At 36.5% G+C, this 17,109-nt stretch overlaps 1 long non-coding RNA gene across 2 annotated transcripts; it reads left to right on the forward strand.

Moving 5' to 3' along the window:
• The first annotated feature begins 1,426 nt into the window (after positions 1-1,426).
• Positions 1,427-7,687, forward strand: LOC142175539 (uncharacterized). Of its 2 annotated transcripts, none has more exons than XR_012704655.1 (3): positions 1,427-1,514; positions 1,629-1,728; positions 6,209-7,687. It is a non-coding gene; the product is annotated as an uncharacterized LOC142175539 (long non-coding RNA). The 2 variants fall into 2 exon arrangements; XR_012704656.1 differs by having other exon boundaries at positions 6,404-7,687.
• The last annotated feature ends 9,422 nt before the right edge of the window (positions 7,688-17,109 follow it).

A 17,109-nucleotide genomic window follows, 5' to 3' on the forward strand; every position in this document is an offset into this window, starting at 1 on the left:
ACGTATTTGTCAGGAATAGGAAATCTTAAGAGTTGGTATAACACTGTCCCTTTCAATTTTCAATTTATATGATTTACTTTGACTTGATACAGTTTAAGAAAAAAAAAAAAAACTTTTAAACATGCGATCTTAAAAGCTTTGTTGGGCCATGATATTTGTGTGACTATAAAAGTTTTTCATCAAAGGTAAAGTGGGTAATGCGGTCCTAAAAGCTTTGTGGGGTCATGATATTTGTGTGGCTATAAAAGTTTCTCATCAAGGATAAAGTGGGTAAAATAAAAAGTTTAAAGATTGTTTCTAAATATAGAAAAATGTCATTCTTTTTGTAACAAACTAATAAGGAAAGTGTGTCATTTAAATTGAAACAGAGGGAGTAGCTTGCAAACCTGTAAGGTCTACCAAAAGAATTTATTAAAAAAAAAATCTCCTCAAACGTAGTAGATATCAGCAGTAGGATACCGAATTCGAAAATCGAACCGCAAAAGTTGCTTAATGGCTTATTGGTATCGGGTTATCGGTTTAACAGATGGGGAACATATTGAAATTTTATTATTAATGACTTATCGGTTTGGGGGCGGATCTTATCGGATAAACCGTTATATTCTTTGTTTAATTAATATATATATATATATATATATATATATATATATATATATATATATATATATATATATATATATATATCCCATACAGTTCCACTTATCCACTGTTGAAGAATTTCCATTTTTTTCTGTTGCTCAAACCTATAACATGCCAACAATCTCCTTCTTTGCATGTTATAAATATATAGGTAAATGAGATCCTAATGCCACTAGATGGACCAGATTGTCCATTAAATGATGTTTTGCACTTAATGTTGTGGTGGTAAATAATTCACAATATTCATGAAAGAAATAATAATTCCAATAATAGGTTGTCATACGTTCAACTATTATTGTACACATTTAAGAGACACCGCAAATTTTAATTAATTCATTATATTTTGTATGGTTTTCATGTTGGATTGAAGACAAAATTTTAGAAAATTGTAGATGCATTCTGTGCAATGTCATTTAAAAAGCAAACTTAGTTAGATTGTGAAATGAGAAATATACTTTAATTCTCTCTGGAGTACTTCATCTCATGCTTCCGCACGGATTCTAACATATATATATATATAAAGTTAGCAATAGAAAAAGTGATGTGGCATATCTCTTTGGCCATGAATCACACTTATCTTTATTCTCAATTTTTTGATATTTTTTCTATTTATGTGCTACATTAATGTATCCAAAAATCACTTCTTAATTACATTCTCTAATTACACCTCCTCAGTTACTCTTCTTTCTCTTTTCTTAGAAAGCCCAAAAGACTTTTCTTAGAAAGCCCAAAAGACTATCATTAATTCAGTGATCAATTTATGCAATGAATATCATAAAAATAGGGCTATAAGAATACTGTGGGCTTCTTCAACAGCCAACGCATCCGCCAATTTAGGGACCAATCTTGCCCCCTCGTTTTTCAGCTCTTTACAGGTGCTTTTCAACTGATAATTTAGAAGCTTGATAAATCACTTAGTATCAGATTGGTAATTATTCACTTCATTGTATTGTTATTCAAATTCTTACTTGCACATTTTATGAGAAAAGGGTTAATTGGAGTAAGTAGCTTCTTCACATGCATGAATGAGCTACACGTGTGAGTGAAAGAGTGCAGTGCCCACGGTTGGCATCATCGATGCATGTTCAGGTTCGTCTTCTACTTTATATAAGGCTCACGTGTTATTTTTCGAATGAAATACTTTTTATGAGATTAATATCTAAGGTTGATTCTCATATGAGTTCTAACATATTAAGCTACGAATAAGCTTGCTTTACTATAGATTATGAGAGAGTAATTTGACCATGAGAGGGTAATTTGATATCCATCAGCAACAAAGTGCAACAATAAATAAAAGCAAGTACAGCCTCTCAAGGCAACAGTCACTCAACTCATCTCATAAGCTCATACTCTCGGCTCTCAGCCCTCAATACACACTCTTAATAGGTACTTGTGCTCACTGGGGGTGTACAGACTCCGGAGGGGCTCCTATAGTCCAAGCGCTATATTGTTGCGGCGTGCAGCCCGACCCAATACTACTGCGGCGTACAGCCCGATCCGATATATGGCCCGAAGGCTTGTTGCGGCGTGCAACCCGATCCAATATTGTTGCGGCGTGCAGCCCAATCCAATATATATCTCACATAGCTCTCAACCCTGCACTCAGGTCCTATCTCAGTCATTAACCTCTCCAACCCCTCGGGCTCACAAAATATCATAATAACCAGCCCAAACAGAGAATACAACAAGTATCAACAAGAAATGAGAGGAAACAGAGATATAACACATAATAAGGCTGTGACTGAGTACAAGACAATAATTAGCAGTTAATTCAACAAGTATACGACCGTTGCAGTTTCCCAATAGTGATATCATATGGCCTAAGCATGGTTTCTAACATGAAAGGCAGTCAATTTCTCAAAGACAAGGAAAAACAAGTAATAACAATGGCTATTCGACTTTACAGTCTCAGAGAACGGACCAAGTCACAATCCCTCACGATGCACGCTCGCACGCCCGTCACCTAGCTTGTGCATCACCTCCAAATATTCACATCATACAAATTCTCGGGGTTTCATACCCTCAAAACCAGATTTAAGACTGTTACTTACCTCAATCCGAGCAAAATCCTACTCCGCGATGCCTTTGCCTCTCAAATCGACCTCCAAACGTCCCGAATCTAGCTACAAGTAATACAACACAATCAATAAAGGCTAAAGGGATCAATTCCACAAGAAAACTATAAATTAGAGCCAAAATCCGAATTCGGCTCAACCCGTCCCCTGGGCTCACGTCTCGAAACATGACAAAAATCACAAAACCCGAAAGCCCATTCACTCACGAATCTAACCATACTAAATTCATCGAAATCCGACATCATTTGGTCTCTCAAATCCCCAAAATCCACTCTCCAAAATCCCAAGCCCTAACCCCCAATTTCACTCCAAAGCCCCACTAATTAGGTGAGAAATCAACGGAAAAACACCATAGCTAAGGATAGGCCAAATACATATACGACCCCTTAAACTTGGCTTCAATTTCCATTTAAACATTTCAACAAAGGCCAATACCTATTATACACTTTAACTTAATGCAATATGTACCTATTAAATACCTCTCACTCACCCAGTGTAAAAAGGTAAGTGCGTGGTGTTCACTTTCAGATAATGTGGTGCAACATCGAATTAAAGAGTGACACGTTATTGTGCCCATTTTCTTTTTTCTTTATTTAAGGTTAAATAATCCAAATTGAAAAAGATTTAAAAAAATATTAAAAACTTTACTCCCCCCGCCCACCTACCAAACTCATTTTTTCCGGACATCCATTTCTTTTTCCCTCTCCTTTCTCAAGCTATCTGTTTCTTCCCTGCCCATTCATATTTTTTCACCTCTCTCTAGCTATGTCCAAATAAAAAACATATTGTTGTGTTCTTGGTTGGAAAATCTTCATGTTTTTAGATGTACATATTCGCCGTTAAATTTCACATCTGGACAGAAAATTCCGATGCCGGCGAAATCGTTGGATTGAACTCCATGTTTGTAGCTTCAAAATTAATTCATGTTTTTGATGTCTGAAATTGCAGGATTTTTCTTGTTGAGTTTTATCGGTGTAAAATCAGATCAATTTTACAGAGTTGATGTTTGAAATTGCTGCGCTTTTCTTGCTGGGTTTCTCTTTGCATAATCTACTCGAGTTTGCTTGATTATTTTCTGAAATTGCTGAGTTTCTTTTTTGTTTCTTCTGGAAAATGAGTTTGAGCTATTCCTTGACTTGTAAATAATTCGAATTTGAAATGAATTCTAAGGTGTCTCTCTGTAATGAAAAGATAATCCAGAAATAAAGTTTAACACTACTGCTTCGAGTTTGGATTTCAATATTTATCTCAGTCTCTTTTGATAAATCATTTCTGGGTTTTACTCTTCTTCGTTGGCATGTAAGTAATTCTTTGAAGTGAATTAGTAAGTTAATCAATATCGGAAGTAAGATGAATCTATAAAAAGGCCCTAGAGGAAATTAGAAGGAAGAAAGTCTTGTGGTATATGGAGGTAGCGATGAGAAATGAAGGAGAAAGAAAAAGAATAAAAAAAAATATGTCAAGAAGAAAACAGAAAAAATATAATATTTCTTGTTCACGCGCCGAACTCTTAAGTGAAAATAACACATCGTGCCACCTGTCATGAGGTGTTTATAGGTGCATAATATATTAAGTTAAAGTATACAATAGGTACTGGCGTTAGTTGAAGTGTCTAAATAAAAACTGGAGCCAAGTTTAATGGGCCGTATAGGTATTTGGGCCTAAGGATAATTAGGCTCAAGGACTTACCTCAGTGAATAACCTTGAATTTCCTTCAAAAATCACCTCAAAAGCTCCAAAGTTCGAGTTCAAAATTGTGGAAATGAGGAAAAATCTCGAAGTCCTCTATTTATACATTCTGCCCAGCGAAACCGCACCTGCGGTCCCTTTTGTCGCTTCTGCGATGCCGTATCTACGGACCAAGCTCCACTTCTGCGGAAAGTCACTTAAAACCCCTGGACCGCTTCTGCGACTCTCGACCGCATCTGTGATCATCGCAGGTGCGGAAACTACCTCGCCCCTGCGGATTCCCTCTCGCACCTGCGCATGCCTGCCCGCATCTGTGACTCTCGCAGATGCAGGAATACCTTCGCACCTGCGGTTCCTGCCCAGGTCCTCCATGGCCGCATCTGCGGCTCCTCAGTCGCTCCTGCTGGCCCGCACCTGCGGCTCCCACTCCGCAGGTGCGGAAGACACCAGAACCAGCAGCTTCAGCCGCATTTTCCAAGTTCCAAACCTTCCGTTAACCACCCAGAATCACCCCGAGGCTCTCGGAACCACAACCAAACATACCAACATATCCTATAACCTTATACAAACTTATTCGAACCTTCGAATCACTCAAAACAACATTAAAACACCAAATAACCCTCGGATTCAAGCCTAAAAACTTCTAAACTTCCAAATTCCGCAAACGACGCAGAAACCTATCAAACCACGACCAAATGACCTTAAATTTTACACACACGTCACAAATGATACCACGAACCTACTCCAACTTTCGAAAATCTATTCCGACCCCGACATCAAATTTTTCACTGCCGACCAAAATCGCCAAATTTTCAATTTTCGCCAATTCAAGCCAAATTCCACTACGGACCTCCAAATTATATTCCGAACACACTCCTAAGACCAAAATCACCTAACGGAGCTAACGGACCCATAAAAATTTAAATCTGAGATTGTTTAAACATAAATCAACATCTAGTTGACTTTTCCAACTTAGCTTCTAATAAAGAGACTAAGTGTCTCATTTCACTCCAAAACTACTCCGGACCCGAACCAATTAACCCGACATATCATAATATAGCTGAAGAACACAAAAGAAGCATAAATGGGGGAAACGGGGCTATAAAATAACCGGCCGGGTCGTTACAGTTAGCCAGTAGTGCTCTATTTCAAATTAGTCTGATCTGCACTTAATTATAAGATAAAGGAATGTATATGTTGAATTTGGTTTTGGATGAATAATGAATTGGTTATCTTATGGATTGTTCAAACGGTCGACTTATATATATATAGTTTGGCTTTGTAATTGAACATAAACTAGTGTTATATATTTGGTTTAGCATGATAATTAAGCACTCAAAGTTGATTAATCTTATCATCTGAAAACGTACGTATTTTGGTTTTTGGTTTGATGGTGAATAACTTGATGCATGAGAAAGAATTGTTGACCTTTGAAATAAAGAAAGATAGGAAATGTTTTATAAGCCCTTATGTCTTCAGCTGTTTACTTTTATTCAATATTCCTCTAATTAATGATGAATCCAAATATATATGATACTTAGTAGATCGATCAGCAGACCATGCATGTTCTGAATGTGATCGATACAGCTCCAACAAAATGATGCACATAATTACAATTATATCAAGTGTAATATCCCTCCATTACAACAGCAGAAGCAGGTCTTCGTTTGATTGGAACCATCAAACTTGCATTAATTCTACTACTCCCAACTCTTCGTTTTTCACCCCTTCCTCTAAACACCTACAGTACGTTAGGCATTTCCCTGTACTGTGCGAAAGCCAAAATCTGTGGTTGTATTTCTTAGGTGGCCGGAGCTATTGATTTCCAGTCAGCTTAATTCTGGTGAGTTGAGCTATCCAAGTTTTACTTTGCCATGCATGCTTGTCCACGGCGAGGTAACTTAATTTGTCCCTTTGAGCATTTGTCCATGTAGTTCCTCAATTAATTGGTGGACATATATATTCATACCGCCGGCCTGATAAACTCATATTTTATATAGGCATTGTAGTACACAATTCGGAGCTAACATAGTCAGAATGCAAGCAAGGCACCAGCGATGAGAGAGTCTGTCGAATGCAGTCATGTGGGAATTGGAGGGCATTTATTTGTTTCACATTTGGAACACTGAGTTTGCTCTTCAGCTCACCCGTTGCATTAGCATGCCAATGTTTCTATGACAATTCAACTTACAGAGAGGTTCCAAGAATTACGGCTGGCAATAAGTTCAGTTTGTCTTTCATTGAAAAACCTAATTAACAAATGATAATACCATTGCTAATCATTCAAAGTCAAATAGCTAGCCAGTGTTGAGCTTGCACTGGCTTTTCGGTTGGTTTTCATCATAGATGTAAAGGATAATTTGCCTATCCATTTAACAGGCGGGCCTTGTATAATGTTGAACGCAGACAGAATATATCTCTTGATGTTCAACTAATAACATGTAATTAAAAGCATTAGCGTCTTACCTGTGCAGATCGCCACCTAAATAACTAAAACCTGAAGCAAATATTATATATGCAACTTTTTGTCACATACTGTAACATCAGATATTCTAATAGCTGTACGTTACATCCAATATTTTGCTTAACCAACACTACACCTGCAAATGAAATCTTTCAAGCCAGTCTAGAGCAATAACTTATCTTTTACAGGTGCTAAAAGATAGTTCTCTTCTTTTTTTCTTTTGCTACCTATTCGGTATTGCAGTCATGAATTTGTATATATGCTGATGCTCACCTAGTCATCTTTCACTGCTCATTATGCCTTGGTTAGATATAACTTTTCACTTATATTCTTACTTATCTGTGTCTGCTTCTAATTTTATTATCATCATATATTTTTCTCAAAAATACCCATTTTCTATTGAATATTGTTTAAAGTTACCCTCCTTATACTATTCGATCAAAAATACCCTTACCGTCTTACTATTGAACAAATATACCCCAAGTTAACGGAGGAGCCACGTGGCGACCATTTAAGCCCTTAGGTATATATGGGTATTATTTTACACCGACCCGGACCAATACCCGATACCCAACCTAAAAAAGAAACCCGCTTAACACTTAAAGGAGGTATAAGGCGGGATAAGATATAGGATTAAATTTAAACTCTATTTGGTTGGCGGTATAAATTTATCCTGGAATAAATTTATACCTTCAACCAAACAAGGTATAAATTTAATCCCAGACTTAATCCAGGATATCCCACCTTATCCCACCTTATCCCAGCAAATGTGGTATTATTTTATCCCATCTATAATTTTATAGGTTTAAGTTTAAGTTTCAATGACGACAATATTATCTTATGTTATATTTGCAGGACTAACAAAAAGGAAAGAATGGAGATGCTTAGCAAGATGCGATTGTTACAGGATTCGAAATAGCAAATAAAGATCAAACAGGATTCGAATGAAATTGCTGTTGCTACATCAATGGTCAATCAAGAGAAGCAAATTTATTCGTCCTCAATCAAAGAAACTCAGATTGCCAATCATGGATACTCAAATCAAGAAGCTCGCCAGCAATTATTCTGTGTCCAGAATTAAGCTCACTCCAGGCGCAAATGGCTCCTTAATTCAAGTTGTGACAAGGAAAGTCACAATCGAATCTAGACTCTTCAAAGAGCAGGATTCGAAGAGGCACCCCTTGGGTCAAAATCCTTTTGCAAAGATCTCGTGCCTCTGATTTCGCTGAAGACTCAATGACTCTTTTCTCTCCTATAAGAAGGCTGATACTTTCAAGAAGAAGACTTACGCAACTACATATATTGTATTCTAAGTCTGTCTACTTCTTAGTTCAAACCCTGTAATCTTTAGTTATCAGTGTCTCAAAAGATAGAAAGATCTAAAACACAAAAGAGAGTTGTGTCAATTACTCAGAACTCAAGGTGTGATACTGTTTGTTGGTGGTGAACGCGTTATAACCATCTGTGTTGTAACATTTTTAAAGATCTTAAGGGAACCCTTGTGACCCAAGAAAAACTGGATGTAAGTACCACAATGGTACCGAACCAGTATAAATCGCTGCATGTTATTTACTTTTCTTTATTGCTTACTTTCATTCTGCATTGTGATCAGTCAACTAATACTTGTGTTTGTCGACTAATTTTTAAATAGTCAGCAATTCACCCCCCTCTCGTACGTTCAATTGGTATCAGAGCAAGGCTCACAATCTTGCCTAATCGCTAGTGAGGAAAAGATCATGGGATCCAATACTGTTGTTGGTGCTCTCTTTCAAGAAGGAACCTCTCAGGTTCGACCCCTTACTTCAACGGTTAATATTTTTCTCACTGGAAAGTTCGCATGGAAACGTATACTCTGTCATATGACATCAAAGTATGGCGTGTGATCAAAAAAGGAAATCTTCCAATTCCTCCCAAGAAGGATGCAAACGGTCAAGTCATCTTATCTAGTGATCCTCTTGACTTGGATGATTACACTGATGAACAAGCTGCTGCCATCACTGTTAATGCAAAAGCAAAAAATCTACTATACAATACTATCAGTGGAGAAGAATATGAAAAGAGATCAAGTTGCAAAACTGCAAAAGAAATGTGGGACAAACTGGAAGTCACTTATGAAGGAACCAATAAAGTGAAAGAGACTAGGATAAACCTCTTGGTTTGGGACTATGAGTTATTTCAAATAAAGGATGGTGAATCTGTAGAAGAAATGTTTTCCAGGTTCAGCAAAATACTTGAAGACCTCAAATCATTTGGAAGACCTATTAAAAGTGGCGAACAATTAGAAAGATCCTCAGAAGCTTACCTACAATTTGGCAGTCAAAGGTCATTGCGTTGGAATGTCAAGATCTGGACAAAATTTCCTATGATGAGCTCAGAGGTGATCTAATTGCTTTTGAAAAAACTCATCTTGACAGACAAATTCAAGAGAAGAAGAAAACTGTTGTTTTCAAGGCAACTGTAGCTGAACCAGAAAATGAAGAAGAAGAAGAAGGAGGAGAATAAGATGAAAGCATTGCAATGCTCTCTCAAGTCGTAACTAGCATGATGAGAAGAAATAGAAATAACAGAAGAGGGAAGTTCAACTTCAGGAAAGGAAGGATGAGCAATGAAGCTAATAAAAATGATGGAAAGTGTTACGAATGTGGAAAGTTTGGTCACATTCAAGCTGACTGTCCGGAATTAAAGAAGAAGCTTAGCAGAAACATGCAAAAGAAGAAAGCTTACAGAGCATGGAGTGATGAGGAAGAATCTGATCACGAGAAAATTGCTAACATATGTTTCATGGCTCTAAGTGACAATGAAGATTCAGGAGAACTCGGACTAATGGCAAACAACAACGATGAGGAAGACGACTCAAAAGAACCTCGTTCAATGTCAGATGAAGGAACTAGTGAGGTACGTACTCCTTTATGCCCTAATTGTTATGAACTTCAAGAATTTGTTGATATTGCTCTTACAGACATAGAAAGAGTAGTAAATGAGCTCAGAAGAACCAAGAGAGAAAAAAAGAGAGAGAAGAAAGACTGGGCCATGAAACTAAAAGTGTGCGAAGTTGAGCGTGATATGCTTCAAGATGAAGTAAATGAACTCAAGCTTCAATTGAATGGCTTGCAAAAGACCACGAGTCTCAGTCCAGTCAAGTCAAATCAGACTGCTCTTCACAAGAAGAAAATCGCTTGTTCTTTTTATGGTAAAAATGGGCATAGTACTAACAATTGCAGGAAGAAAATTAGAGCTGAAAGTAGTACTGGTAACTCTAACAGCTCATCCTGCTCCTATTGTGGTAAAAGAGGTCACACCTCAAATCGTTGCAGGTTAAAAAACAACAGGAGATGGGTCTGGAGACCAAAATCTTCAAATCAAACTAACACTCAGCAGTCTAACCATTCAGGACCCAAGCAGGCTTGGGTACCTAAAAATGAGTAATCTTATTTTGCAGGAACACCGCAAAAAGAATCGAAAAGGAAAATAGTATCTTGACAACGCGTGTTTTAGACATATGACTGGTGACAAACAATTGTTCAAATCAGTCGCCAAGCTAGATGGAGGAACAATTACTTTTGGTGACAAATCCAAAGGAAATGTTATTGGTGTTGGAAAAGTTCCTTTAAGCTCGACATGTGATGTAGATGAAGTCTACCTAGTTGATGAGCTTGGCTATAATCTTCTCAGCATCAGTCAACTATGTGACAACAATTATGAGGTTCGTTTTAAGAAATATGGCTAGTTTATAGAAGACGAATCAGGTAATATTATTCTCTCAGGTAATAGAGACAGAAATGTCTACACTATCAAGAACTTAGAAAACTTTGGGGATCAAATCTGTCTTACATATATGATTGAAGATCCCTGGGTTTGGCATAGAAAACTTGGCCATGCAAGCATGCATACTATTCAAAAACTGTCTAAACATGATCTTGTTATTGGACTCCCAAAACTAGATTTTTCGAAAGATCATATCTATGATGCATGTCAACTAGGAAAACAAACTTGCTCATCTTTCAAAGTCAAAAACATTGTTTCTACCTCTAAACCTCTTTAATTGCTGCATATGGATTTATTTGGTCATACTAGAACTGCTAGTATAGGAGGTAAGAAATATGCTTTTGTTATTGTAGATGATTTCTCTAGATTTACATGGGTTATGTTTCTTAGTCATAAAGATGACGCTCTAAAGAATTTTGAAGTTTTCTGTAAGAAGGTTCAACGAGAAAAGGGATACTACATCTCTACTATCAGAAGTGATCATGGAGGAGAGTTTGAAAGCAGAGCTTTTGAAAATTTCTGCAACGATCAAGGAATCTCTCACAACTTCTCTTCACTAAGATCACCACATCAAAATGGAGTAGTAGAGCGTAAAAACAGAACCTTGTAGGATATGGCAAGAACCATGATCGTGAAAAACTCTCTACCTCATCATTTTTGGGCAAAGGCTGTGAGTACAGCATGTCACATCATCAACAGATGTCTGATTCGACCAATTCTCAAAAAGACTCCTTATGAACTGTGGAATGGTAAGAAACCACATATCAACTATTTCCACCCCTTTGGATGCAAATGCTTCATCCATAATAATGGGAAGGATAATCTTGATAAGTTTGATCCAAAGAGTGATGAAGGTATATTTCTTGGTTACTCTCCTTCAAGTAGAGCTTACAGAGTTTATAATAAGAGAACCTTATATATTGAAGAATCTATTCATGTTATTTTTGTTGATACTAACCCTCGCCCAAGGAATGAACATATTCTTGAAGATGAGGAAATTTATTGTGCTCCTGAGTCAGTTATTGTAGGTAAGGATCATCAAAATGAGTCAGCTAATCAACAGACTCAATCAGCTGAAGTACCACTAGAAGATCTTGACCTACCCCAGCCAGATCAGTCGACTACCGAAGAAAGGGTGACTCCAGTAAATACTCCAAATGAATGGAAGAGTGAACCGGGATATCCTCACAAATTCATTATAGGAGATCCACATGAGGGAATAACTACAAGGAGATCTCAAAAGAACAAATCTCATGTAGCTCTCATTTCTCAAATTAAGCCCAAGAAAGTAGATGAAGCTCTAAAGGATTCTCATTGGATTAGTGCTATGAAAGAAATAAAGTATGTAAATTAGTTCCAAAGCCTCAAAACTCTTATGTAGTTGGAACTAAGTGGGTCTTCAGAAACAAATTGAATGAATCAGGTCAAGTTGTTCGAAATAAAGTAAGACTAGTGGCTCAAGGTTATTCTCAACAAAAATGAATCAACTATGATGAAACCTTTGCGCCTGTGGCAAGACTTAAATCCATTCGAATACAACTCGCCTTCGCTACTCACAAAGGATTCAAATTATTTCAAATGGATGTTAAAAGTGTGTTCCTAAATGGTTATATCTCTGAAGAAGTATATGTGAAGCAACCACCTGGCTTTGCAAATGCCACCTTTCCAAATCGTGTATACAAGCTGACTAAAGCCCTGTACGGTCTCAAACAAGCTACTCGAGCATGGTATGAAAGGTTAAGTTCTTTCCTTCTAAATCAAGGTTTCAAACGAGGTAATATCGATACAACCCTTTTCATTAAGCAATCCAGTTCAGGTAATCTTATTACTCAAATTTATGTAGATGATATTATTTTTGGTATCCCTAACTCTGTTCTTTGTGAAGAATTTGCTCTTTTCATGAAATGAGAATTTGAAATGAGCATGATGGGAGAACTGGCCTTCTTCCTTGGGCTTCAAATCAAGCAGTCCCCTAACGGGATTTTCATCTGCCAAATCAAGTATACCAAGGAGCTTATTAAAAGGTTTGGGATGGAAGATGCTAAGGCTATTGGTACTCCAATGAGTCCAACTACCGTGCTAGATGAAGATAGCAATGGAAAACTGGTTGATGAAACCATGTATAGAAGGATGATTGGATCTCTACTATATTTAACTGCCAGTCGACCAGATATCATGTTCAGTGTATGCAAATGTGCTAGATTTCAGTCGGCTCCTAAAGAATCCCATCTCTCTGCTGTTAAACGAATTATTAGATATTTAATTGGTACATCTGAACTAGGACTATGGTATGATCACTCTAACAATTTCTCTCTAAGATTGATAGGAAGAGTACCGGTGGGATATGTCAATTGTTAGGAAATGCATTAGTATCTTGGCACAACAAGAAACAAAATCGTGTTGCACTATCAACGACTGAAGCAGAACACCTAGCCGTTGCAAGCTGTTGTGCACAAGTTCTATGGATTATGCACCAACTTCTTGATTTTAATTTATCTCTTACATCCACTCCTATCTTTTGTAACAATACTAGTGCTATCTATTTATCAAAGAATTATATGCATCATTCTAGAGCAAAGCATATAGAAATTAAACATCATTTTATTCGTGATCATGCAGCAAAAGGTGACATTATTTTAGAGTTTATTAGTACTGATTCTCAACTTGCTGATATTTTTACAAAACCTCTTTTGGAAGAAAGATTCTGCCTTCTCCGAAAAAAGATTGGCATTGTGCCAAATTTGTAAATCAAATATTTCCTCGAGTGTTTAAAATATTTTATCCTATACTAGAATATTTTATTTCCTTACTTATATGTGATCTAATTACTTTTCTGCGTAAGCGTAATTATTGCAAGGAATGTAGACCAATTGCTTGTTGTACAACCCTCTACAAGATCATAGCAAAGATATTGACAGGAAGACTAGTAATAGTTCAAATAGTAGGGGCCTCGCAATCAACTTTTGTTGAAGGGAGGAATATTCTGAATATTGTGATCATAGCAAATGAGCTGCTGAAAAGTTATTCCTAATAATTATCATCTCCTAGATGTCTGATCAAAGTGGATATCAGGAAAGCCTATGATTATGTGGAATGGAGCTTCTTGGAAGGATTACTATTGGAGTTTGGTTTACCTACTAGACTGATTAAGCTCATTATAGAGTGTGTGGGTATTGTCAGTTGTTCTCTTCTGATCAATGAGGTGTTAACTCCCAGATTTAATGCAAAGAAGGGGTTGAGACAAGGTGATCCAATGTCACCTTATCTCTTTGTACTAGTGATGGAATATACAAACAATGCTCTGAAGCAACTGAAACTGAATCCAGACTTCAACTACCATCCAAAGTGTTCAAAGATGGAGATTGTACATATCTGTTTTGCAAATAATTTATTAATGTGCTGCAGGGCAGACTATATCTCTATACAGCTTATGATGGAGTGTTTTGCCAAGTTCTCTGAAGCATCAGGCCTCAAAGCCAACATGGAAAAGAGTTCAATCTACCTGGACGGGGTCTCTACTCAAGTAAAATAACAAATCATATCACAACACCACTTTACTCTAGGTACTCTCCCATTCAAATACTCAGGAGTGCCCCTATCCACAAGGAAGCTCACCATCAGTGAGTGCCTTCCCCTAGTGGAAAGAATAGTGGCCAGAGTTAAAAGCTGGACATCTAGATACCTTTTTTATGTAGGCAGAGCACAACTTATAAAAAGTGTGCTCTTTGAAATGCAAACCTACTGGGCTCAAGTATTTTTGCTTCCCAAAAAGGTTCTTAATATGGTAACTGCAGTGTGTAGGAACTTCTTATGGCATGAATCTGAGGAATATAGCAGGAGAAATCCTGTAGCTTGGGATACAATATGCCAGCCCAGGTCTATATGGGGTTTAAACGTTATAAACTTATTTCTTTGGAACAAAGCAGCTATAAGTAAACTCCTATGGACTATCACTAAAAAGAAAGATAAGCTATGGGTACTTTGGGCACAGCCACACTACATAAAAGGCAAGGATCTAGACAATATAGCCACTCCAAAACAGGCCTAATGGGTAGTGAAGAAAGTGTTTTATGCTCGGGACTGGCTAACAACTGGAGTTGCAGAATTGAATCTACATGTCTTTGATGCCAAATTCATAATAAGAAAAGCATATACCGCGAGTGTGCCACAATACTAGAAGGTGATATGGAGGTCCTTGGTGATGAGCAAAGGACTAATACATAGAAACCTTTTCATCCTATGGATGGCAGTTCAGAAACGACTTGCAACAACTCATAGATTATTAAGCTAGGGAATTCAAGTACCGCATGCATGTGTCTTATGCTCTACAGGAACAAATGAGACATATAACCACTTATTCTTTGAATGTTCATACTCTAAGGACATCTGGGGTAAAATATTGAAATGGATGAATATTAACATGCCTTTAAACCAGTGAGAGGATGAAGTTGTATGGATATCTCAGAGAAAGAATAGCAGAAGACCAAATGGAGAGATCCTGATATTCTTATTTGCAGCATCAGTATATCACATTTGGGCAGAAAGGAACAACAAAAGATTTCAACAAACCAGGTGAGATAGCAGTTATAGACTCAGAGAAATGATCCTACAATTACACATTACAGGGCAACAACAGAACAAATGAAAACAGATACTAGAGAAGCTAGACAGTTACCCTGTCTGATAGTGCAACAGAGATAGATATAGTATTAGAGTTCATTAGATTGTTATTAGCTTGCTAGCCTACATTAGCTACTATGAGGCAAATAGATAGAAATTAGCTATGCTCTTTGGTTATTTTTCTAAGACCTGTATCTAGAGTCCAATGAGCAAGTGGTGTGTATATTTGACATTTTGGTTACTAAAAATTTTAATCTTTAACCAAAAAACAAAAGACGGTAAGGGTATTTTTGATCCAATAATATAACGGAAGGTAACTTTAAATAATATTCAATAGTAAAGGGGTATTTTTGACCCTTTTTCGTATATTTTTTGTCCTTTACCTTTTGAAAAGCTAAGTGGCTTTCCGAATAGAATCTCTAAATGTCGAGCCAAGCTAATTGAGCCCGAGCTAAGTCCTACCGAGCTTAGTGTAGTATAGAGCTAAGCTGGACTATATGAGCAGAGAAGTGAGAACCCACCCCGGGTTGACTCTTTAGCATTTGCTTCTACGCATAGTGTCACTCCCACTACTAGAAAAGGGCCAATTTTTGACCGTCAAAATGACCGCAAATCAGTCGAAAATCGAGATTTTCGACAGATTACGATCGAAAAAGGTCGGTTCGAAAATACGTGGTCGCAAATAATTTGTGACTGAACCGGTCGGAAGTTTCCTACGGATTTGGTCGCAAAATAAAAAATTAAGGACGAGTTTGAATTTAAGGGATTTGCGACCGAATTGTTCGGTAAGTTCCGACCGTTCGGTCAGAAATTTAAATAATAATAAATATTTAATTAATAATTTTGACCGAATCGGTCAAAAAATAAATAATAAAATTAATATTTAATTAAAATTTCCGACCGAAACTGTCGTTAAATTTGAGAATAAATTAATTAAAAAAATCAGAAATTTATAATTTGTGACGGAATCGGTCGTAAATCAAATATCTGGTAAGATTTACAACTGCTTCGGTCGCAAATCAGCCCCAAATCTGAAAAAACTTTAGCAGCCTTCTCCTATATTTTCAACTACACTACCTACCAAATAAAATAGCCAACCAACTAATTTATCATCCACCATTTATCATAACAAACAAAACCCCAAATATTTATAACATACCAAACACCAATATTTATCACAAACCAAACAAACAAGCAATCAAACACCAATTATCATCAACCAATTATTAAAATACTAAGTCACATGCATAATTCAAATATATCTCTATCTTCAAGTCAAAAATACAACATCCACATTCAAATAACTACTCCTATTGATCAGACTCAGTATCCTTGTCAGACTCAGATTCCTCTATTGCAGGTTGACTGCCTTTCTTGTTTTTTTAAAAAAATAAAAACTTCCGCCTTTAACTACACAATAAACTGATTGATTGTAAGAAATATAAACATTGATAGTTTAAATTGACAATTGGATTCACATGCTATTGAATTATATCAAATATATTCTCAAATTGGAAGTCATAGTTGAATGTGGTTAATTTAATATTGGACATAAAATAGAACTTTCAAAGAAAATAAATAAATTAGAGATAAATCTAAAAACATTTACTAAATTATCTTTCATTAATTTTTGAATTCTGAACTTAAAATTATAATTATGTTTCACATTACTCATAAAGTAGTTTTGGCTTACAATGTGATTAAAATTTTAATCACATAGAATAAAGAAATATTAAATTACAAATTTATCAACAATTGTTACTCCTCTTTTGAAATTTACTTGGCAAAATTCGGTGTGAATTCGACATAAATTTATTTTGTTTTTAAAAATAAAATTTACAGACTTAGAAACTATGT

Source organism: Nicotiana tabacum, chromosome 21 (genome assembly GCF_000715075.1).
Source record: "Nicotiana tabacum cultivar K326 chromosome 21, ASM71507v2, whole genome shotgun sequence".
NCBI lineage: Eukaryota > Viridiplantae > Streptophyta > Magnoliopsida > Solanales > Solanaceae > Nicotiana > Nicotiana tabacum.